The sequence below is a fragment of the Mustelus asterias genome, chromosome 19 (genome assembly GCF_964213995.1).
Source record: "Mustelus asterias chromosome 19, sMusAst1.hap1.1, whole genome shotgun sequence".
Classification (NCBI taxonomy): domain Eukaryota; kingdom Metazoa; phylum Chordata; class Chondrichthyes; order Carcharhiniformes; family Triakidae; genus Mustelus; species Mustelus asterias.
The window spans coordinates 4,116,503-4,142,118 of record NC_135819.1 but is presented as its reverse complement, the minus strand read 5'-3'; the positions used below and the strand labels follow the sequence as shown (position 1 = coordinate 4,142,118).

The 25,616-nt window shown below is 48.0% G+C and overlaps 1 protein-coding gene across 7 annotated transcripts in view; it reads left to right on the top strand.

The window, feature by feature from the left end:
* Positions 1-25,616, top strand: part of kank2 (KN motif and ankyrin repeat domains 2) — a 154,772-nt gene that overhangs the window by 43,744 nt on the left and 85,412 nt on the right. For 3 of the 7 annotated variants that reach the window (XM_078234912.1, XM_078234911.1, XM_078234908.1), the window contains exon 1: positions 642-890. The exons of 2 other annotated variants lie outside the window; for them this stretch is intronic. The gene's annotated coding sequence lies outside the window, so the exon portion shown is untranslated. Of the gene's footprint in view, positions 1-641; positions 891-21,648; positions 21,826-25,616 lie in introns of those variants that run through there. 2 more of the 7 variants (XM_078234913.1, XM_078234909.1) reach the window with 2 other exon arrangements.

The window sequence follows — 25,616 nt, the reverse complement described above, 5'->3', positions numbered from 1 at the left end:
CCACACGGGCACCGACCTTGTTCACCAGGTGCGGAGCATGTTTAATGGTCGTTTGCCTGTGTGAGGTAAGGGGTAGGTTACAGGGAGCGAGGGAGTGTAAATCCGAGGTGAACACTGAGAGTTTACAGGGTTGAAGGAGTGTCTGTCGCAGCGTTGCCAATGAAAGGGTTACTGAGTCTGACATCTGGCACTGGTGTTGTTGGCAGAGAGTTTAAATCCTCCCAGCTGGAGACAGAGCAACAAGAGCAGCAGCAGCGGCAGAGAGCTTTCCATGCGCATTCCCTCAGTGTCTGCCCGACTCTCCAGATGCAGCTCACAACCCCTCTCTGCCTTGATTTATTTTTACTCAGTTATTTCTTTTGTTCCTTCTTTGCCACAGAGAGTGGCTCCCAATGAGTGATCCTCAGAGAGTGACTCCCAATGAGTGATCCTCAGAGAGTGGCTCCCAATGAGTGATCCTCAGAGAGTGACTCCCAATGAGTGACCCTAAGAGAGTGACTCCCAATGAGTGATCCTCAGAGAGTGGCTCCCAATGAGTGATCCTCAGAGAGTGGCTCCCAATGAGTGACCCTCAGAGAGTGACTCCCAATGAGTGACCCTCAGAGAGTGACTCCCAATGAGTGATCCTCAGAGAGTGACTCCCAATGAGTGATCCTCAGAGAGTGACTCCCAATGAGTGATCCTCAGAGAGTGACTCCCAATGAGTGATCCTCAGAGAGTGACTCCCAATGAGTGATCCTCAGAGAGTGACTCCCAATGAGTGATCCTCAGAGAATGGCTCCCAATGAGTGATCCTCAGCGAGTGACTGGGGCTCCACCCTCAAAACCCAATTGGAACTGCTTCACTTCAGGTCTGCTCCGACTCTGCAATCCAGGCCTGCATTTTCTAGGTAAGTGGAAAAACCGAGACGCGAGATTTTGGCAGGTCTGCTTGAGGCACAGCTCACAGGAGCTTTCTGGTTTAAGCTGGTACAGAACTGGCTTCGGCTGACCGATTTCTCTCCTGTACCCATGCCTGCCACCTCCTCCCCCCGGCCCCTCCACTGACTATGGGTTCTTGTGCATCACACCCCACCTCCAACGCCACACCCCACCCCGCAGTGTTCTCCCTGCCAATGACAGCCATGCCATTATCCACGTTAAATTTTTGTTGCTGAACAGTGGGAGGGTGGGGGGGAAGTGACTTTGAACAGGGTGGGCTAAATTATTGTCCCCTCTCTGTCTCTGGACTTTCCCCTCGTGCGTTGTGTGTGATTGTTCAGCGTACACAGTCCCGGTTCAGCCCGAGAATAAGATACAGCTCTGTTCTAGACGATGGTGGGTTTGTTAAGATCTGTGTCCTCTGAATTGTGGTTTCTGTGAGATATTGGGAAGTTTCCCAGCCCACCGCATCACACAGTCACTCAGCGTCGATCTAACTGGTTCAGGCATATGGAACAGGAACATTTTCCCCCAAAAACATGATTCCGTTCACTCCAAGAGTGGCAAGTGGGGAATTTCTAACACTCAAGTCTAACACTGGGTCGTCAGGAATTGTCCCAGCAAAGAATTGTAATCATTTCTATCCAGCAGATTATTATTTCCATAACACTGTAGTTATGAAGCCAACTATTGCTTCTGCCTACTATCCAACTGCCACATTATAAAATTATGGAGTCATGATGGCACAGGAAGAGACCATTCAGTTCATTGAGTTAATGCTGGTTCTCTGTAGAGCAAACCAGTTAGTCTTATTCCCTCCAGCCCTACAAGTTGATTTCATAGAATCATAGAATCCCTGCAGAGCAGGAGGCCATTTGGCCCATCGAGTCTGCACCACCCACAATCCAACCCAATCCCTATCCCCATAACTCCACTTATTTATCCTGCTAGTCGCCCAACACTAAGGGGCAATTTTACCATGGCCAATCAAACTACCCCGCACGTTGTTGGACTGTGGGAGGAAACTGGAGCACCCGGAGGAAACCCACGCAGTCACGGGGAGAATGTGCAAACTCCACACAGACAAGGTCGGAATTGAACCCTGGTCCCTGGCACTGTGAGGCAGCAGTGCCAACCACTGTGCCGCCCTGTTTCCTTCAATCTTCCACCCAATCTTCGTTGATATCATTGATTGTCTCCACTTCCACCACCCTCCTGGGTCGTGAGTTCCAGCTCATTACCACTAACCGTCTAAAATAAGATCTTTGGCACATACCCCACTTACACCTCTTGCCCGCAACCTTAAATCTGTGTCCCCTGGTCCTTTTACCATCAGCTAATGAGGAAAAAAAAATTCTTTATGTAACCTATTAAAATCGTCATAAAGATTTCTTTATCCGTATCCCCGTAGGGATACGGACCAAGCAAGGGCAGATAGGTTTTTTTAGTTTAGTTAGGGCATCATGTTCGGCACAGGCTTGAAGGGCCAAAGGGCCTCTTCCTGTGCTACATTTTTTTTTGTTCTTTTGTATGAATGTTTACACCTCTATTAAATCTCCTTTCCATCCAGTACTCTCCCCACCATTATCAAGGGCCAACATTCTACCCCAGAACTATTGGGTCTTGTGATGGAGTTGGGGTGGGGGGTGGGGAGGAGGATGGGGGGGGGGGGGGGGAGGTGGTGGGATAGAGAGAGAGAACGGGAGACTTTCCGAACAGCATCATCAATGGTGGACAGAGGGTTGAGAACTTGGCTGGACAGTGGGCCTGATCTTCGGGGGAGGTACCTGTTTGAAGCTTGCCTATGCTCAGGTGGATTAGTTAATCCTCTGAATCATTGCGGGAACGTTGAGGTAATTCCTGGAAGCAGGGAGAAATGTTGGCAGCGCAGATTTGGATGTGGTGAGAATAGTGACATCGTAAGAGGGAACATTGATTCATCTCGACCAAACCTCTGGGCTGTTCACCAGGCAGTAGAATTGCTCGATGAAGCTAGCCTTGAGCTATTTTAAGTTCTGGGGAGATATAGTGCGCACTCCAACTCGCGACTGTTTTGTCAGTAAATATAAAGTTGGATAATGTGAAGTGAGTGCGTTACAGTGAAGGGGGGGATGTGCGACAATTAGGGCTGGGGACTGTGTCACACTTGAGAACGTTATAATTACTGACGCTGCAGGAAGTAATAATTAGAGGCTGTGGGCGTCAGCGTTGACAATGCTCCTTACTGAATTCCAACAGCAAGAGAGCGTGTCTCTTCTGCTTAACATCTCTGGAGACTAGTGATGCAATCTGGCTTTCTTATACCTTGTAGGAATCAAACCTGGTAAAACCTTGTCCTTTGTTAGGATTGAATGATCACTCATAATTGATCGAATTGGAATTCGTCATGTTTAGCACATACAACAGCGCCCCGCCCCCCACCCCCCTTTCCTTCCTGCCGTGATGCTGAGGTGAACAGGCCAGTGGATCAGCTTCACTCCCAGGTCAATGTTCAATGTGTGGAGTCTACACATTCTCCCCGTGTCTGCGTGGGTTTCCTCCCACAGTCTGAAAGGCGTGTTGGTTCGGGTGCATTGGCCGTGCTAAATTCTCCCTCAGTGTTACCCGAACAGGCGCTGGAGTGTGGCGACTGGGGGATTTTCACAGTAACTTCATTACAGTGTTAATGTAAGCCTACTTGTGACACTAATAAGTAAACTTAAATTTGGTGGTTTCTGCTGGTCTAGTGGTTGGACACTTTCGAGACTCACATATACAGAGTGAATAGTAGGGAGAGACAGCAGCAATTACATGTAGTGCTGTATTCCAGTGAGAGTCCGTATCCATGTAACTCTACTGCAATGAGAGTGAGCAGTAATAGACATGCATCCCGGCAAGAGTGAATGCCCGCGACACTCTACCCAGTGAGAGTCAGTGCCCGCGACACTCTACCCAGTGAGAGTCAGTGCCCGCGACACTCTACCCAGTGAGAGTCAGTGCCCGCGACACTCTACCCAGTGAGAGTCAGTGCCCGCGACACTCTACCCAGTGAGAGTCAGTGCCCGCGACACTCTACCCAGTGAGAGTTAGTGCCCGCGACACTCTACCCAGTGAGAGTCAGTGCCCGCGACACTCTACCCAGTGAGAGTCAGTGCCCGCGACACTCTACCCAGTGAGAGTCAGTGCCCGCGACACTCTACCCAGTGAGATTTGGTGCCTGTGGCACTGCGTGGGTTTCTTGCGGTTGCTCCAGTTTCCTCCCACACTCCAAAGATGTGCAAGTTAGGTGGACTGGCCATGGTAAATGCACGGGGTTATGGGGATAGGGCCTGGGTAAGATGCTTGGTCGGAGAGTCAGTGGAGACTCGATGGGCTGAATGGCCTCCTTCTGCATTGTAGGTATTCTGTGATACCCTAATGAGAGTCGGTACCTGCACGACACTCCATCACCTCTGCGATCAACTCTCACAGAATACAATAAGAGATCAGGTTTGGGCCTTTACCAGGTCAACAGGAGTCTTGTACTGCCTCTTTTGTTCAGAACAGGATTAATGGGTTCAGCCAATGATTGCCTCACATCTGTTGAGGTTATGTGAGGGTGAGGGAGAATTGAGAGTTATACCAGTGAGTTTATCATTCTGTACTGGTGCGATTCTGAACCCCATGACATCACAGTGAAACCTCCAGAGTGTAACTCGAGGATATTCACCGATATAGACCAGATTGTGGTTTCCCTACACAGGGAGAGATGTGACTGGGGGGGGGGAGGGAAGGAGAGCCAAAACTTCCTGTTTGTGGTTCGTATAAGAAACGAAAACTCAAGATTTCTGTTTCGGAAAATGTCATTACTGGCATTTGATTTAGAGTCATAGAATAGAATCCCTACAGTACAGAAAGAGGCCATTTGGCACATTGAGCCTGCACCAACAACAGTCCCACCCTATCCCAGTAACCCCACATATTTACTCTGCTAGTCCCCCTGAAACTAGGGTCAGTTTATCACGGCCAATCAACCTAACCCACGCATCTTTGGACTGTGGGAGGAAACCCACGCAGACACGGAGAGAACGTGCAAACTCCGCACAGACAGTGACCCAAGCCTGAAATCAAGCCTGGGTCCCTGGCGCTGTGAGGCAGCAGTGCTAACCACTGTGCCCCCGTGCTGCCCACTTCTCCCAGAACTGGAGAAAGCGTGGAGTGTGTTATCCATGACCTGGCGTTGGCTGGCCGGCTCTCCAAGATTGCTCCGAAGGTTCCAGGAATTGTAGATTAATCTCCAGGGCAAGACTGCGAGCAGGACAGAGGAGGAAAAAAAATCACTGAGGAGCAATGAAGAATATTTCAAACATTTTTTAAAAATCAGTTGTAAACATACTGGGGACTGTGGAGCGGAAGGCTGTCTGACAACAGTCACAGATCACCCCATTGGTTAATGACAAAGAGGCTGTTCGCTGTCCAATGAAGACGGGGGCTCCGTAAGGTTGGGCTTGTCCAGCAGATAATGACTGGAGTATGTGTGCCATGTGGGGTCATGTGATAAAACCTCCGGGCTATTCCAGCCAGACCTGGCAACGCCCGACCTCACATTACAAGCGCTGCATTATTTTGCAGTTATTTTGCTGCTTCGAAAATCAGAAATTAAAGTTTACTTATTTACTAGTATCACAAGTAGGCTTACATTAAGGCTGATGTGGAGATGCCGGCTTTGGACTGGGGTGGGCACAGGAAGAAGTCTCACAACGCCAGGTTAAAGTCCAACAGGTTTATTTGGAATCATGAGCTCTCGGAACGCTGCCCCTTCATCACCTGATGAGTGAGCAGCGCTCTGAAAGCTCGTGATTCCAAATAAACCTGTTGGACTTTAACCTGGCGTTGTGAGACTTCTTACTGTACATTAACACTGCAATTAACTTGCTGTGAAAATCCTCTAGTCGCCACACTCCGGCGCACACCGAGGGAGAATTTAGCATGGCTAATGCACCTAACCAGCACGTCTTTCGGACTGTGGGATTTTGATTTGACTTTGATTTGATTTATTATTGTCACATGTAGTAGCATACAGTGAAAAGTATTGTTTCTTGCGTGCTAAACAGACAAAACATACCGTTCATAGAGAAGGAAAGGAGAGAGTGCAGAATGTAGTGTTATGGTCATAGCTAGGGTGTAGAGAAAGATCAACTTAATGCGAGATAGGTCCATTCAAAAGTCTGACAGCAGCAGGGAAGAAGCTGTTCTTGAGTCAGTTGGTACGTGACCTCAGACTTTTGTATCTTTTTCCCAACGGAAGAAGGAGGAAATCAGAGCACCCCGGAGCAAACCCACGCAGACACAAGGAGAACATGCAGACGATAACCCAAGCTGAGAATCGAACCCGGGTCCCTGGCGCTGTGAGGCAGCGGTGCTAACCACTGTGCCGCCCTGGCCTGGCCTATCATCAGCTTCCAAAAAACTGTATTTGTTTTGGTTTTGTCTCAAGTTTTGGTGTGCCCACACGAGAAAGTTGGTCTTTGTTTGAACTTAATGGAAAAGCAATAGTTTTAGTAAGGGCCACAGACCCCCTAATGTCAGCTAATGTAAATGACACAGAGTACTCTTCTACTCTGCAACATAGGAATGTTGCTCTCAGTCAGCTTCTGCTTTCAAATGAAACGTTTAACAAACGTTCCCTATCTGCGAAGAGCAGGGGAGGGTTCTCCCATCCCCAGTGACCTGGCCAAAATATATGTCCCTCAAGGCTTCACTTTATAAAGAGATTTGATTTGATTTGATTTATTATTGTCACATGTATTATATACAGTGAAAAGTATTGTTTCTTGCGCACTATACAGACAAAGCATACTGTTCATAGAGAAGGAAAGGAGAGAGTGCAGAATGTAGTGTTACAGTCATAGCTAGGGTGTAGAGAAAGATCAACTTAATGCAAGGTAGGTCCATTCAAAAGTCTGATGGCAGCAGGGAAGAAGCTGTTCTTGAGTCGGTTGGTACGTGACCTCAGACTTTTATATCTTTTACCCAATGGAAGACGGTGGAAGAGAGAATGTCCGGGGTGTGTGGGGTCCTTAATTATGCTGGCTGCTTTGCCGAGGCAGCGGAAAGTGTAGACAGAGTCAATGGATGGGAGGCTGGTTTGTGTGATGGATTGGGCTACATTCACAACCTTTTGTAGTTCGTTGCGGTCTTGGGCAGAGCAGGAGCCAGACCAAGCTGTGATACAACCAGAAAGAATACTTTCTATGATGCCTCTGTAAAAGTTGGCGGGAGTCGTAGCTGACATGCCAAATTTCCCTAGTCTTCTGAGAAGGTAGAGGCATTGGTGGTCTTTCTTAACGATAGTGTCGGCGTGGGGGAAGTTGTTGGTGATCTGGGCACCTAAAAACTTGAAGCTCTCGACCCTGGCTATTATCTGGCTGTTGCTACATTGCTGTTTGTGGGAGCTTGCTGTGCGCAAATTGGCTGCCTTGGTTCCTACTTTACAGCACAGACTATACTTCAAAGGCTGCAGAATGCCTTGGGACATCCTGAGATCATATAAAATGCGGCGCAGGGTTGGAGGGCCGAAGGGCCTGTTCCTGTGCTGTATTTTCCTTTGTTATACAGATGCAGTTTATTTCTTTCTAAGCAGGGACACCGAGGAGAGATTTTTAAAAAAAAATCATTTATGGAATGTGGGTATCGCTATAACAAGGCCAACATTTATTGCCCATCCCTAATTACTCCGGAGAACAATTAAAAGTCAAGTATATTGTTGTGTGTCTGTAGTCACAAGTAGGTCAGCAGAATTCCTTTCCTCAAAGACATCAGTGAACCAGATGCGTCTTTACGACCATCAATGATCGTTTCATGGTCACCACTACTGAGACTAGCTTTTTATTTCCAGTTAATTGAATTTAAATTCCACTGGCTTCCAAGGTGGGATTTGAACCCGTGTCCTGAGAGTCTGGACCTTTGAATTACTAGTCCAGTGACAGTACCACTATGCTGCTGCCTCAGTAGCTGGCAATGGGGTCTAGGCTACATGGCCCAGATGCCCTCTGATCCCATTTCAACTCCAAGTTAGGTGGTATCAACTACTGGAAAGATTTGTAGACCATTTAGCCCCTCGTGCCTGTTCTACTAGACAATGTGGCTGTGCTGATCATAGAATCCCTACAGTGCAGAAGGAGGCCATTCAGCCCATCGGGTCTGCATTGACCACGACCCTACCCAGCTCCTATCCCCGTAGCCCCACGTATTTACCCTGCTAGTCCCCCTGCCACTAAGGGGCAATTTAGCATAGCCAATCAATCTAACCCGCACATCTTTGGACTGTGGGAGGAAACCGGAGCACCCAGAGGAAACCCACGCAGACACGAGGAGAATGTGCAAACTCTGCACAGACAGTGACCTGAGCTGGAAAGCGAACCTGGGTCCCTGTTGCTGTGACCTAACTCCATATGTTGTGTGAGGGGACTTCTGAGAGAATTCCCTTTCCCACCTCGTATCTAGTTAGTCTGGGCTGAATTTGAGGCACTGCAATTGGCCTCAGTGCCCCTGGGGAACGGTGTGGAAGAACATCAGATCAGCCCTAACCACAGTTCGTGGCGGCACGGTGGCACAGTGGTTAGCACTGCTGCTTCACAGCGCCAGGGACCTGGGTTCGATTCCCGGCTTGGGTCACTGTCAGTGTGGAGTTTGCACGTTCTCCCCTATGTCTGCGTGGGTTTCCTCCGGGTGCTCCGGTTTCCTCCCACAGTCCAAAGACGTGCTGGTTAGGTGCATTGGCCGTGCTAAACTTTCCCTCAGTGTACCTGAACAGGAGTGTGGTGACTGGGGGATTTTCACAGTAACTTCATTGCAATGTTAATGTAAGCCTACTTGTGACACTAATAAATAAACTTTAAACTTTAGTTCAAAGGGTGCACGCAGTCTGGACATTGGGAGCGGATGTGATTTGGGACGGGTAATGATGGTCAGTTATCCTGCTCTCATTCACCATTCACCAACTGTGGTGAGGTACCTGAGGATAGCCATGTTGCCGTGGAGCTGTATCCCAGCCAGCATTGGGGGATAAGAAGGTGACAAAATTAATTGTCCTGATCTTGGTCGAATAATTGAGAAGGGGGGAGGGAATTCCACCAAAGGTCCCTCAGAATAATGTTCCCTTTCAAATGTCCTGGAATAGATTTTGGGGTTGGCCTGTTTCTGAGCTTTTGACACTGGACATAAACTATATGTCTGAACAGGTAAGCCAGAGGATCGATTGGGACCTGGTCCTCGAGCCTTGTCAAGCCAATGCTGCGCTGGCTTCCATCTGAGCAATGAGATCAATGTTGGGCCTCACAAGCAGAGGGGTGGATATGGAGAAGATACTTCCACTTAGAATCATAGGATCCCTACAGTGCAGATGGAGGCCATTCAGATGTGCGGGTTCGGTGGATTGGCCGAGTGTCAGAGGGATTCACAGGGTAAATAAGTGGGGTTAAGGGGATAGGGCCTGGGTGGGATTGTGGTTGGTGCAGACTCGATGGCCTGAATGGCCTCCTTCTGCACTGTAGGGATTCTATGATTCAGCCCATCGAGCCTGCACCGAAAATAATCCCACCCAGGCCCTAATCCCGTAACCCCACATATTTACCGTGCTGGTCCCCTGACACCGAGGGGCAATTTAGAATGACCAATCCACCTAACCTGCACATCTTTGGAGAGAAAACCAGGGGAGGGGGGGGACAGAAAATAGTCATCAGTTAATCCAATTGGGAATTCAGGAGAAACTTCTTTACCCAAAGAATTGGGGAGAATGTCAAACTCATTCCCACAAGTTAAGGTGAGTAGACGCAGTTCAAGAGAAGCTAGATAAACACGTGAGGCAGAAAGGACTGGAAGGTTTTGCTGATAGGGTGAAGTGCAGGGGGGTGGGTCCAGAATTGTGTCAAGCATAAACATCAGCATGGACCTGATATCGTGTTTCACATTCTATATAGTTTCTTCTTCTGTGTTTTCCCCTCTTCAGATTCTTTCCTCCAATTGTGCTCACGCCCTCTCCAGCAACACCGATGCTATTCTCGCTCCCTCTATCTGACTGCACACTCTTTTCTATCATTAAGCAGTAATTCCTGTAAACGTACTGTGACCTCCCTGATGTGCATTCATTTTGCTGGTGGGAGTGTTAATGAGTGGGGTTAAGTGAGGTAAAAGTACGCTGTGTGCTAGTAAACAGGTCTGGTTGTAGCTTGCAAGGTGTTAGTGACTGGTGGATTGACAGAGGGAAAGTTAAGTACACAGCAGCTGTGATACACTTCATTCGTCTGTATTCCCATAAAGTTTGGAAGGATGAGAGGCAATCTCATTCAAAGCTATAAAATTCTTGGCGGGTTTGCCGGGGTCCGTGCTGAGCTGCTTCCCTGGTTGGAGGGTCTAGCACAGTAAGAAGTCTCGCAACACCAGGTTAAAGTCCAACAGGTTTATTTGGTAGCACAAGCCACAAGTCTTTGGAGCGCTGCCCCTTCATCAGGTGAGTGGGAGTTCTGTTCACAAACAGGGCATATAAAGACACAAACTCAATTTACAAAATAATGGTTGGAATGCGAGTCTTTACAGGTAACCAAGTCTTAAAGGTACAGACAATGTGAGTGGAGAGAGGGTTAAGCACATGTTAAAGAGATGTGTATTGTCTTCAGCCAGGACAGTTAGAACATAGAACATTACAGTGCAGTACAGGCCCTTCGGCCCTCGATGTTGCGCCGACCTGTGAAACCAATCTAAAGCCCATCTAACCTACACTATTCCAACCTTAATGTTGGCGAGCCCACTAGTTAGTGAGATTTTGCAAGCCCAGGCAAGTTGTGGGCGTTACAGATAGTGTGACACGAACCTAAGAACCCAGTTGAGGCCGTCCTCGTGTGTGCGGAACTTGGCTATCAGTCTCTGCTCAGCGACTCTGCGCTGTCGTGTGTCGTGAAGGCCGCCTTGGAGAACGCTTACCCGAAGATCAGAGGCCGAATGCCCGTGACCGCTGAAGCATTCCCCAACAGGTGTTTAACCTGTGCTTAACCCTCTCTCCACTCACATTGTCTGTACCTTTAAGACTTGATTACCTATAAAGACTTGCATTCCAACCATTATTTTGTAAATTGAGTTTGTGTCTTTATATGCCCTGTTTGTGAACAGAACTCCCACTCACCTGATGAAGGGGCAGCGCTCTGAAAACTTGTGGCTTGTGCTACCAAATAAACCTGTTGGACTTTAACCTGGTGTTGTGAGACTTCTTACTGTGCCCACCCCAGTCCAACGCCGGCATCTCCACGTGGAGGGTCTAGGGCAAGGGCGTTCACAGTTTCAGGGTTAGGGGTCGGCCATATTGACAGAAGAGGAGAAATTTCTTCACCCATGTCGTCCCCTTCAACAGCACCTTCTAAACCTATGACTTGTGCCACATAGAAAGTCAAGGGCAGCAGATGCATGGGAATGCCACCCCCTGCAAGTTCCCTTTCAAGCCCCACACCATCCAGACTTGGAACAATATTGCCATTCCTTCACTGTCACTGGGTCAAAATCCTGGAACTCCCTCCTTTACAGCGCTGTGGGTGCACCTACAACACAGTGGTTCAGGAAGGCAGCTCACCACCATCTTTTCGAGGGTATTTGGAGAAGGGCAATAAATGTATGATCTTGCCAGCGATGCCCACTCCCCGTAAAATGATCTTTTTAAAAAACTCAGCAGTTATGATCTTTGGAATTCTCTACCTCTGAGAGCTGTGCATACTGACTCATTGAAAATAGTCAAGACGGAGATGGATAGAATTTTGGACATCAAAGGAAACAAGGCATATGGGGATAGAACAGGAACGTAGAGCTGAGGTGGAAGATTAGCCATAATCTTATTGAATGTTGGAGCAAGCTTGAGGGGCCGAATGGCAATAATTCCCCACTCTCCTGTATGCTTCAGAGACTTGGACCACCGACAGCAGGCCCCTCTGCACAAGAGAAGTATCACCAGCTCTGCCTTCACAAGATCCTCCAACTCCAGTGGCAAGAAAGGTGGTCCAACCACAATGTCCTCTTCCAAGCCAACATACTCAGCGTTGAGACATGAATCACTCAAAAGCAGCTCCACTGAAAGATGAATTCTTTTTCTTTCTTAAGTGTTGCTGTTCTTCAGTATTTTTTCCGTTATTTATTAAGAACTCTAAAATGTCTAAAGGCATACAGTACAGAATAAATAATGCATTTAGTATTTCTATAAAACAAATTAAAGTTACAAATGCAACTACTGTATTTTGAAGTCAGCATGCATAGATGTACTTTTAAATCCCTTCCAACTCCATTCTTGAAAGCAAATTACAGACTTTTTTTTTATCCGTGGGGCATGGGTGTCGCTGGCTGGCCAGTATTTATTGTCCATCCCTAGTTGCCTTGTTCAGAGGGCAGTTAAGAGTCAACCACATTGCTGTGGCTCTCGAGTCACCTGTAGGCCAGACTGGGTAAAGATGGCAGATTTCCTTCCCTGAAGGACATTAGTGAACCAGATGGCTTTTTACAAGAACCAATAATGGTTTCATGGTCATCAGTAGATTCTTAATTCTAGATTTTCATTTTTATTGAATCCAAATTCCACCGTCTGCCGTGGCGGGATTCGAACCCGGGTCTCCAGAGTATGGGGAACATGTCAAAGAACAAATTGTAAATAAGTGATTCCCAAAACTACTGCTGTAAGTCGTGGCAGGAGACTCCTGAGAGGGGGGCAGAAATGCTTCAGGATGTCCTCAAAGCATCCCTGAAGAGGTCAAACACCCCCGACGACTCATGGGAGACCCCGGCCTGTGACCAGTCAACATGGAGAAGGTTCATCTGGGAAGACACCGAACGCATCGAGAGACTATGATGGGAACATGCGGAGAAAGTCAAGGTGTCGGAGGGAGCAGATAAACCTCCGAACATCCCATCCACCCATCCCTTCAAACACCCCCTGCCCCACCTGTGGCAGAGACTGCAAATTGCACATTGGACTTATCGGCCCATCTCAGAAGCCCTCAAGCCAGAGTGGGAGCAAGTCATCCTCGAGGGACTGCCTCAGAAGAAAGATGGTTCATTAACGTTTCTTTATTAGTCACATTGCAATGAAGTTACTGTGAAAATCCCCTAGTCGCCACACTCCGGCGCCTGTTCGGGTTACACTGAGGAAGAATTTAGCACGGCCAATGCGCCTAACCAGCAAGCCTTTCGGACTGTGGGAGGAAACCGGAGCACCCGGAGGAAACCCACGCAGACACGGGGAGAACGTGCAGACTCCGCACAGACAGTGACCCAAGCTGGGAACCGAACCCGGGTCCCCAGTACTGTGAGGCAGCGGTGCTAACCACTGTGCCACCCCCGTTAACACACTGGATGGTGCACTGAGCTACCAGGGAGTGCGGAGTAAACTGTGTGTCTGTCAGCCATGCCTCTCTAAGATTCAGAAAATCCAATTCTCACTTCAGGATCTTGAGAACTAAGTCAGGACTAACACCTCAGTGAGGGAGTGCTGCACAGCCAGCATGGCCAATGTGCCTAACCAGCACGTCTTTCAGAATGTGGGAGGAAACCGGAGCACCCGGAGGAAACCCACGCAGACATGGGGAGAATGTGCAAACTCCACACAGACAGTGACCCAAGCCGGGAATTGAACCTGGGTCCCTGGCATTGTGAAGCAGCAGTGCTAACCACTGTGCTACCGTGCCGCCCCCATTAACACACTGGATCTTTTACCCCTCAGGGTGGGTGTAAAAGATTCTGAGACACTATTTTGAGGGTGAACAGGGGAGTTCTCCTGGTGTTCTGGCCAACATTCATCCCTCATCCAATATCTATAGGGCAGATGATCTGGTCACTAATTTTATTGCTTTTTTGTGAGAGCTTGTTGTTGAAAATTGCCTGCTGCGTTTCCAACATTTCGATAGTGTTTCATGAAGTTCTTCATTAATGGTAAAGCACCTTGGGACCACCTGAAGTTGTGAAAGGTATTCTATCAGTTATGCACTGAGCTGCTTCCTGCCCTGGCCATGCTGGATGCAGAGTGGATGCAGATTCACTCTGTACGTTGGGAAACCTGCCGCCTCCTGTTCGCCATTGAGTTTGTTTTAACGCCATTAAATGGATTGGAAAAGACAGCAATTCAAACCCTGTCTTCTTTCAGAGATGATGGGTGGCACAGGGGTTAGCACTGCTGCCTCACAGTGCCAGGGACCTGGGTGCAATTCCGGCCTCGGGTCACTGTCTGTCTGGAGTTTGCACGTTCTCCCTGTGTCTGCCTGGGTTTCCTCCGGGTGCTCCGGTTTCCTCCCACAGTCCAAAGATGTGTGGGTTAAGGTGGATTGGCTATGCTAAATTGACCCTTAGTGTCAGAGGGATTAGCAGGGTAAATAAATAGAGTTATGGGGACAGGGCCTGGGTGAATTGTTGTCGGTGCAGACTCAATGGGCTGAATGGCCTCCTTCTGCACTGTAGGGATTCTATGATCCAGGGAAGTGGCTATTTCCAGCTGAAGGAAAAAGGGTTAAATAAGTTTGCGGGAGATTGTCACGTGTATAAATACTGAGGTGACAATTGGTCGACATTCCTCTCTTCAACTGTGTGTGAGAGGGTGTGTGAGAGGGTGTGTGAGAGGGTGTGTGAGAGGGTGTGTGAGAGGTTGTGTGAGAGGGTGTGTGAGAGAGAGTGTGAGAGAGGGTGTGAGAGAGGGTGTGAGAGAGGGTGCGAGAGAGGGTGCGAGAGAGAGTGTGAGAGAGAGTGTGAGTGTGTGTGTGTGACTGTGTGTGTGTGAGAGTGACAATTGGTCAAAAATTCCTCTCTTGTTTCTATAAATGCCAGTCTCTGCATGGTGGCACAGGGGTTAGCACTGCTGCCTCACAGCGCCAGGGACCTGGGTGCAATGCCGACCTTGGTCTGTGTGGAGTTTCCACATTTTCCCCATTTCTGAGTGGGTTTCCTCCGGGTGCTCCGGTTTCCTTCTACACTCCAAAGATGTGCGGGTTAGGTGGATTGGCCATGCTAAATTGCCCCTTAGTGTCCCAAGATGTCTAGGTTAGGTGGATCAGTGGGGTTATTGCGTGGAGTTATAGGGATAGGGCCTGGCTAATATGCTCTGTGGAGATTTGGGGCAGACGTGATGGGCCAAATGGCCTCCCCTGCACTGTAGGGATTTTATGATTCTATAAATGCCTAGTCTGTAACGTGCCTTTCTCCACTTGCTTGTCCCCTCATTAACTTGCTGCTTCTCTATTTAAATAAATAAAGTTGCTGCATTTATATAATGTCCCAAAGTGTTATACTGATGGATCACTCCTTTCAAAGTGCAATGACTGTTCTGTTAACAGGGAAAGCAGCTAATTTGAACACAGCAAGATCCCATGCAGCCGCAATCTGTTTTTGATTGAATCTTGGACATGCACAGAATCCTCTGCCGTCTTTTGGCAGGGCTGTTGAATCTTTTACACCCTCAGTTGGACGAACATCTCACTGAAAGAGCAGCCTGTTGACAGTGCAATGCCTCCTCAGTACTGCGCTGAGGTCTTATCCGAGAGCGTCTGTTGCCCGTACAGCTTTTCGTAGCACAATATTCTACATCAGAAACAAGTGGGCTACCAGCTGAGGCAGCAGCTGTATCCTGTCCCTCGCTCTGTAATAGCCCGCTCGCTGAGTAGTGCTCCCAATAAGTTATTCCTCTGCGTTACAGAAAGAAAGACTTGCATTTATATTGCGCCTCCCAAATCCTCAGCATGTCCCAAAGCGTTTCACACCCAATGAAGTACCGATGAAGTGTCACTGCTGTTGTAATGCAGCGATCAATTTGTGCAAGCAAGCTCCCACAAACAGCAATGCAATGCTGACCTGTTTGAGTGATTGTCAGTTGAGACAATATGCCTCCTTCTGCAACGTAGGGATTCGATGATTCTAAGTATTGGCCAAGACAGCCGGGTGAACATTGGTGAGGCCGCACCAGGAGTATTGTGTTCAGTTTTGATCACCTTGCAACAGGAAAGATGTTATTAAACTGCAGAGAGTGCAGAAGAGATTTACAAGGATGTTGCCAGGACTCAAGGGACTGAGTTATAGGGAAAGACTGGACAGGTTAGGACTTTTTTCTTTGGAGCGTAGGAGACAGAGGAGTGATCTTATGGAGATGTATAAGATCATGAGAGGCATGAATAGGGGGAATGCACGCAGTCTTTTTTCCCAGGGTTGGGGAATCAAGAGCTAGAGGGCATAGGTTTAAGTTAAGAGGGGAAAGAATTAATGGGAACCTGAGGAGCAACTTTTTTACACAGAGGGTGGTACGTATGTGGAATAAGCTGCTGGAGGAAGTGGTTGAGGCAGGGACATTGACAACATTTAAAAGGCCTTTGGACAGATACATGGATAGGAAAGGTTTAGAGGGATATGGGCCAATTGCAGGCAAATGGGGTTAGCTTGGATGGGCATTTTGGTTGGCATGGACCAGTTTGGGTCGAAGGGCCTATCTCTGTGCCGTTGATTTTATCAACTCCCCTACTTGTCTTCAAAATGGCGCTCTGGCACCTTTGGGACGGCACGGTGGCACAGTGGTTAGCGCTGCTGCCTCACAGCTCCAAGTACCAGGTTCAATCTTGGCTTTGGGTGACTGTGTGGAGTTTGCAGGCGGGACTTTACGGCCTCGCTCGTCCCGAAACCGCAATATCCAGCCCAAGGTCAACAGACCTTCCCATTGCCCGCCCCTCACCCGCTCCGATTCCTGTGGTGGGGCAGAGTGGGAAAATTCCGGAATGCATGTTCTCCCAGTGACTGCGTGAGTTTTCTCCGGGTGCTCCGGTTTCCTCCCACAGTCCAAAGATGTGCGGGTTAGATGGATTGGCCATGCTAAATTGCCTCTTAGTGTCCAAAGATGTGTAGGTTCGGAGGTTTTGCGGGGTTAATATGTGGGGTTAATACGTGGCTAGGACCTGGATGGGATGCTCTATCAGAGAGTCGGTGCAGACTCGATAGGCCGAATGGCCTCCTTCTGCAACGTAGGGATTCGATGATTCTATGTTCAATTTTACATCCGCCTCAGAGAGTGCTCAGCATAACATCTTACCTGAAAGTTGGCACCTCCGGCAGCGCTGCACCCCCGGCAGCGCTGCACCCCCTCAGCGCTGCCCTGCAATGCATCCAGGACAAAGCTATCTCTGCTTGTAATGAAGCGTTACTTGAAATGGCAGACATTATAGTGAAATTATTGTGGGACCTGCTTTAAATCATTACATGCTTTGTCGTCACAGACTCTAGGCTGGGAACCTAGTGAGCTTGTTTAAACAGCCTGATGGAGAGTACAGTAGTGTAATGAGGAAGTCAAATTAGACTGCACGTTTCCCTTCAAAACAAGGCCCCGGTCCTCTCAGTTGGATGCAAAAGATCCACGGCACTACTTCAAAGAAGATTAGGCGAGATATCCATGGTCAATAATTACCCCTCAAACAGTAGCACTAAGAAAGATAGATAATCTGGTCACTTTGCGGCATTGTGGCACAGTGGTTAGCACTGCTGCCTCAGAGCACCAGGGACCTGGGTTCGATTCCAGCCTCGGGTCATGTTCTCCCCGTGTCTGCGTGGGCTTCTTCTGGCTGCTCCTGTTTCCTCTCACAGTCCCAAAGATCTGCAGGTTAGGTCGATTTGCCACGCTAAATTTCAGGATTTCATGTTGCAGCTTTATAGAACCTTAGTCAGGCTGCACTTGGAATATAGTGTTCAATTCTGGTCGCCACACTACCTGAAGGATGTGGAGGCTTTAGAGAGGGTACAGAAAAGATTTACCAGGATGTTGCCTGGTATGGAGGGCATTAGCTATGAGGAGAGGTTGGAGAAACTTGGTTTGTTCTCACTGGAACTACGGAGGTTGAGGGGCGACCTGATAGAAGTCTACAAGATTATGAGGGGCACAGACAGAGTGGATAGTCAGAAGATTTTTCCCAAGGTGGAAGAGTCAATTACTAGGGGCCATAGGTTTAAGGTGCGAGGGGCAAGGTTTAAAGGAGATGTACAAGGCAGGTTTTTGACACAGAGGGTGGTGGGTGCCTGGAACTCGCTGCCGGGGAGGTAGTGGAAGCAGATACAAGAGTGAATTTGGGCGTCTGGACAAATACATGAATAGGATGGGAAAAGAGGGATATAGTCCCCAGAAGGGTAGGGGGTTTCAGTTCAGTCGGGCAACATGGTCGGTGCAGGCTTGGAGGGCCGAAGGGCCTGTTCCTGTGCTGTAATTTTCTTTGTTCTTTGCTAAATTGCCCCTTAGTGTCCAAAGATGTGCAGGTTAGGTGGATTGGCCATGCTAAATTGACTGTCGTGTCAGGGGGATTAGTGGGGTAAATGTGTTGGATTACGGGGATAGGGCCTAGGTGGAATTGTGGTCGGTACAGACTTGATGGGCCAAATGGTCCTTCTGTACGGTAAGGATTGTATGAATTCTATGAACTGCTGTTCCTGGGAGCTTTCCACAAACTGCCACTGGAATTCCTGGATTATAATAGTGACGATGCTTCAGAAGTATCTCATTGGACGCAAGCCTCTTTGGTGTGATCTGAGGTTGTGAGGGGTGCGATAGAAACGCAGGGATCGGCACTGGGGCCTCAACTATTTACCATTTATATAGACGATCTGGAGGAGGGGACTGAGTGTAGGGTAACAAAGTTTGCAGACGACACAAAGATAAGTGGAAAAGTGAATCATGTGGAGGGCGTAGAAGGTCTGCAGAGAGATTTGGACAGGCTGGGCGAGGATCTGGCAGATGGAGTATAACATTGACAAATGCGAGGTTATTCACTTTGGAGGAAATAATAGCAAATTGAATTATTATCTAAATGGAAAAAAATTACAACATGCTACTGTGCAAAGGGACCTGGGGTCCTTGTGCATGAGACGCAAAAACCCAGTCTGCAGGTGCAACAGGTGATCAAGAAGGCAAATGGGATGTTGGCCTATATCGCAACTGCATCTGTACAGGGCATTGGTGAGGCTGCAGCTGGAATACTGTGTGCAGTATTGGTCCCCTTATTTGCGGAAGGATATATTGGCCTTGGAGGGAGTGCAGAGAAGGTTCACCAGGTTGATACCAGAGATGAGGGGTGTTGATTATGAGGAGAGACTGAGCAGATTGGGTTTGTACTCGTTGGAATTTAGAAGGCTGAGGGGGGATCTTATAGAGACCTATAAGATAATGTTTGTATGATTTCTAGATAATGAAGGGGCTGGATAGGGTAGAGGTGGAGAGATTCTTTCCACTTAAAAAGGAAGCTAGAACTAGAGGGCACAACCTCAAAATAAAGGGGGGTCAGTTTAGGACAGAGTTGAGGAGGAACTTCTTCTCTCAGAGGGTGGTGAATTTCTGGAATTCTCTGCCCACTGAGGTGGTGCAGGCTACCTCGTTGAATATGTTTAAATCACGGATAGATGGATTCCTGATCGGTAAGGGAATTAGGGGTTATGGGGATCAGGCGGGTAAGTGGAACTGATCCACCTCAGATCAGCCATGATCTTATTGAATGGCGGGGCAGGCTCGAGGGGCTGGATGGCCTACTCCTGCTCCTATTTCTTATGTTCTTATGTTTCTTTCTTCCAAGCCTCTTCCTATTCAGGTCCCCCACCGAACCCTTGTTGCAATTCTATCCTGGTTTATGGTGGAATGGGTCCAATCTGCGCAGAAACTGATAACCGGTTCAGTTATTTCGAGTGAGGGAGTGATTGTTATTGAGAGATTTGACTGTAGTCGGAACATTCCGATAAATCCAGTGAGGATGCAGGGTGGTGGACAGCCAAGCCAAGGATAATATGGAAGTTTGGAAAGCAAGGGCCGAGAAGCATTCCACACCTACCTCGAGCACAGACCCTCCGCAAAGACTTTCTATTTATTATCTTTACATTATCCGGATGGATTCAATCTCCACATATAGTCTGCAATTCCTTCAATACATTGGGGCTTGTTGAGGCCATGGGATTCTGTGCAGCAGGAGTGAGAAGGAGTGAATTGCCAACAGAAGAGAAGGAGGAAAGGCTTGCATTTAAATAGCGATTTTTACAACGATCAGATCCATCTCAAAATGTTTCACATCCAACAAAATACTATGGAAGTTTAGTCACTTTTATAACAAAAGAAATACGGCAGCTGAAACATGCACTGCAAGATCCCACCATCAGTGCGATAATGTCAGCGCATCTTATAATGAGGAATGTGGGGTATATCAGAGAGTGTTACAGTGAGGGGTGTGGGGTATATCAGAGAGTGTTACAGTGAGGGGTGTGGGGTATATCAGAGAGTGTTACAGTGAGGGGTGTGGGGTATATCAGAGAGCGTTACAGTGAGGGGGTGTGGGGTATATCGGAGAGTGTTCCAGTGAGGGGGTGTGGGGTATATCGGAGAGTGTTCCAGTGAGGGGGTGTGGGGTATATCGGAGAGTGTTCCAGTGAGGGGTGTGGGGTATATCAGAGTGTTACAGTGAGGGTGTGGGGTATATCAGAGAGCGTTACAGTGAGGGGTGTGGGGTATATCAGAGAGCGTTACAGTGAGGGGTGTGGGGTATATCAGAGAGCGTTACAGTGAGGGAGTGTGGGGTATATCAGAGAGTGTTACAGTGAGGGGGTGTGGGGTATATCAGAGAGCGTTACAGTGAGGGGTGTGGGGTATATCAGAGAGTGTTACAGTGAGGGGTGTGGGGTACATCAGAAAGTGTTGCAGTGAGGGGTGTGGGGTATATCAGTGTTACAGTGAGGGGTGTGGGGTATATCAGAGAGTGTTACAGTGGGGGGTATATCAGAGAGTGTTACAGTGAGGGGTGTGGGGTATATCAGTGTTACAGTGAGGGGTGTGGGGTATATCAGAGAGTGTTACAGTGAGGGGTGTGGGGTATATCAGTGTTACAGTGAGGGGTGTGGGGTATATCAGAGAGTGTTACAGTGAGGGGTGTGGGGTATATCAGTGTTACAGTGAGGGTTGTGGGTATATCAGAGAGTGTTACAGTGAGGGCTGTGGGTATATCAGAGTGTTACAGTGAGGGGTGTGGAGTATATCAGAGAGTGTTACAGAGAGCGGTTTGGGGTATATCAGTGTTACAGCGAGGGGTGTGGGCTATATCTGAGTGTTACAGTGAGGGGTGTGGGGTACATCAGTGTTACAGCGAGGGGTGTAGGGTATGTCAGAATGTTGCAGTGAAGGGTATGGGATATATCAGTGAGTGTCACAATGAGGGGTGTGAGGTATATCAGAGTGTTACAGTGGGGGGTGGGGGGTATATCAGTGTTACAGTGAGGGGTGTGGGATATATCAGAGTGTTACAGTGAGGGTTGTGGGTATATCAGAGAGTGTTACAGTGAGGGCTGTGGGTATATCAGAGAGTGTTACAGTGAGGGTTGTGGGTATATCAGAGAGTGTTACAGTGAGGGGTGTGGGTATATCAGAGAGTGTTACAGTGAGGGTTGTGGGTATATCAGAGAGTGTTACAGTGAGGGGGATGGAATATATCAGAATGTTACAGAGAGGGGTGTGGGGTATATCAGAGAGTGTTACAGTGACGGTGGGAATGCGATGTATCAGTGTGTTTATAGTGATATAAGTGAGGCATGTTGAAGGTTCTAGAAGGTTACACCCAATCCCCTAAGAGTAGAAACTAAGATTACGAATCCCTCCACTCCACAGTGCCCCTGCCCATTCCCCACAGCCATATTTTCATTCCTATTTGTGTCTCTACTGCTAGGGAGGCAGAGGGAAGCAGCAGTGATGATCAGAGGGAATACACAAACTCGTGGAAGGGCTGTTCATCAGAGTGACAATACAACTGAGCCTTGAACCATGCATCTTTCCCCTCAGCTCAGAGCTGGAACAGACAGGGAATCAATCCCAATTTCCTGGCCAGCTGACAGATGAACACAGCCCCATTCGTGCCGCCTCCTGTTTTTCTTCTTTCTCCAGTAAGTGCCATTCTCATGTCTACCCAGGTCCCTGATGCTTATTGATTCCAGCTGTTGGCCTCTCACTGTATAATGGTCTTTTTGTTGCCTACTCACTGGCTGCCAGGACACTTAAAGCCGGAGTCTGCTCTGAGTGACTCCCTGGTTGATCATATCTCTGGTACAAACACATTAAAAGCCTTGATTGGCAGTGTTTTTAATGTTGTGGGATGAGTGGAAAGGGCTTTCGTTCGTGCTAGTTAATTAATGTCAAAGTTTATTCATTAGTCACAAGTAAGGCTTACATTCGGGGCGGCATGCTGGCACAGTGGTTAGCACTGCTGCCTCACAGCACCAGGGACCCGGGTTCAATTCCGGCCTCAGGTCACCATCTGTGCAGAGTCTCCACATTCTCCCCGTGTCTGCGTGGGTTTCCTCCGCGTGCTCCGGTTTCCTCCCACAGTCCAAAGTTGTGTGAGTTAGGTTGATTGGCCATGCTAAATTGACCCTAGTGTCAGGGGATTAACGGTAAATATGGGAATAGGGTCTGGGTGGGATTGTGGTTGGTGCAGACTTGATGGACCGAATGGCCTCCTTTTGCACTGTAGGGATTTTACATTAACACTGCAATTAAGTTACTGTGAAATTCCCCAGTCTGGCGCCTGTTCGGGTCAATGCACCCAGCCAGCACGTCTTTCAGACTGTGGGAGGAGACCCACGAGACACGGGGAGAATGTGCAAATTCCACACAGACGATAACCCAAGCCGGCAATTGAATGCACCACTGTGCACCAGGATTTTTAAATTGGTGTCTGATTCAGTTTGTGACTGCCAGGACATGTTGGGAACATTGAATTAATATTCTTGCCTTCGGATCAGACCTCTGTCTCTTCCCATACACTTCAGTCCTCTTGCTCTGGTCTTTCTCCCCCCGCTCCCCTCCTCCCTCTAACTGGTACCAGAGCTTTATTTTTCACCTTCTTTTGTTCTTGGGATGTGCGCATCATTGGCAAGGCAGCAATGATTGTCCGTCCTTGATAATGCCTCCTGCTCTGACCAAGACTGCAGGAAACTACAAAGGATTGTGAATGCAGCCCAGTCCATCGCGCAACCCAGCCTCCCATCCATTGACTCCGTCTACACTTCCTGCTGCCTCGGGAAAGCAACCAGCATAATCAAGGGCCCCACGCACCCCGGACATACTGTCTTCCACCTTCTTCCTTTGGGAAAAAGATACAAAAGTCTGAGATCACACACCAACCGACCTGCTGCCATTGGACTTTTGAATGATTCTACCTTATATTAAGTTGATCTTTCTCTACACCCTAGCTATGACTGTAACACTACATTCTGCGCCCTCTCCTTTCCTTCTCCCCTATGCACTCTATGAATGGTATGCTTTGTATAGTGCGCAAGAAACAATACTTTTCACTGCATCCCAATACATGTGACAATAAATCAAATCAAAAGAATGTGGGGTTGTGGGAATTGGGTCTGGGTGGGATTGTGGTCGGTGCAGAAGCAGTGGGCTGAATGGCCGCCTTCTACACTGGAGGGATGCTATGAAAAGTCCCTAATTGTCCTTCCTCAAAAAATGCCCTTAATTGTCCTTGAGAAGGAGATGGTGAGCTGCCTTCTTGAACCGCTGCAGTTCAGGTGGTGTAGGTACACCCACCCTGAGCTTCATATCCCAAGAACAAATGATAAAAAGCACAATCAAATTTCTAACTGACTGATGCAATGGGAAGTTGGCTGATGCAGTGTAAAACTCTCCCTCTTGTTTATTGACTGCATTATAAACAACATCTACAGATAAAGCTTTGCTGGCTGTCTAGATACATAGTCAACAAGCTTGCAATTTACATTTGGCATCTGGTTGTAATAATGTCCCTATTCTTTGAGACTAAAGGCAGCTGGACTCCCACACAGTAGCTGCTGAATGATTCTTCAGAGGGACCGATGGGTGGGTGTCAGAGATCCTCCTGCCTTTCAATACAGTTCTCTGTACAAGTCTCGAGCCAAGTGGCCTTTGTTCATGTAGAGCCTGAAGAATAAGCTCTTCAACTGTGAGGAACCTCATAGAGTCACGGAGGTTTACAGCATAGAAGCAGGCCCTTCGGCCCAACTTGTCCATGCCGCCCTTTATTTTTAAACCCCTAAGCTACTCCCAGTTGCCCGCATTTGGCCCATATCCCGCTATACCAATCTTACCCATGTAACTGTCTAAACGCTTTTTAAAAGACAAAATTGTACCTGCCTCTACTACTACTTCTGACAACTTGTTCCACCCTCTGTGTGAAAAAATTGCCCCTCTGGACACTTTAGTATCTCTCCCCTCTCAGCTTATATTTATGCCCTCTAGTTTTAGACTCCCCTACCTTTGGGAAAAGATATTGACTATCTAGCTGATCTATGCCCCTCATTATTTTATAGACCTCTATAAGATCAGCCTTCTATGCTCCAGAGAAAAAAGTCCCAGTCTATCAAACCTCCCCTTATAACTCAAGCCATCAAGTCCCAGTAGCATTCTGATAAATCTCTTCTGCACTCTTTCTATAATAGGGTGATCAGAACTGTACACAGTATTCCAAGTGTGGCCTTACCAATGTCTTGTACAACTTCAACAAGACGTCCCAACTCCTGTATTCAATGTTCTGACCAATGAAACCAAGCATGCTGAATGCCTTTTTCACCACTCTGTCCACCTGTGACTCCACTTTCAAGGAACTATGAACATGTTCCCCCAGATCTCTTTGTTCTGTAACTCTCCCCAATGCCCTACCATTAACTGAGTAAGTCCTGCCCTGATTGTCCTGCCCTGATTCAATCTACCAAAATGCATCACCTTGCATTTATCTAAATTAAACTCCATCTGCCGTTTGTCAGCCCACTGATCCAATTGATCAAGATCCTGTTGCAATTGGAGATAACCTTCTTCACTGTCCACTATGCCACCAATCTTGGTGTCATCTGCAAACTTACTAACTCATATCCAAACAAATATTGACCTCAATGCAAATATCCTGCACCACGGCAGAACTTGAATTCAATAGAAAATATCTGGAGTTAAGAATCTACTGATGACCATGAAACCATTGTCGATTGTCAGAAAAATGCATGTGGTTCACTAATGCCACTTTTTAGGGAAGAAAATCTGCTATCCTTAGCCAGTCTGACCTACATGTGACTCTAGAGCCACAGCAATGTGGTTGACTCTCAAGTGCCCTCTGAAATGGCCTCGCAAGCTACTCAATTCAAGGGCAACTAGGGATGGGCAATAAATGCTGGCCAGCCAGCGACGCCCATGTTCCACAAATGAATAAAGACCAAAATATCGCGATACTCCCACAGGGCCCTCCTGTCCATACTGACACACCCTTGTTGGTGCAAACCTCCAAAAAAGAGTGGCCTAGATTTTCGTAACGAGAGAGTTGTGAAAATGACAGAATAGATTGAAATCCAGAAGTTCCATCCACAAATACCCAGCATTTTCCCCGGGGGCGGAAATGGGGGCCGGGTCAAGATTTGGACATTTGCATTTTGCGGAGGCAGTTGCCCATATGAAACAGCAACTGCCTCTAGTTATGTTTGATTTTCGCTAGCCGGCAGTGGAACACAATGTGTGCTGGTAGAAGCAGCTCTAAGTTTTGTGGAGTCTTTTGGAGAGATGGCATACCGTTTTGGAGAGGTGAACATAAGAACTAGGAGCAGGACTAGGCCATCTGGCCCCTCGAGCCTGCTCCGCCATTCAATAAGATCACGGCTGATCTTTTTGTAGACTCAGCTCCACTTACCCGCCCGCTCACCATAAC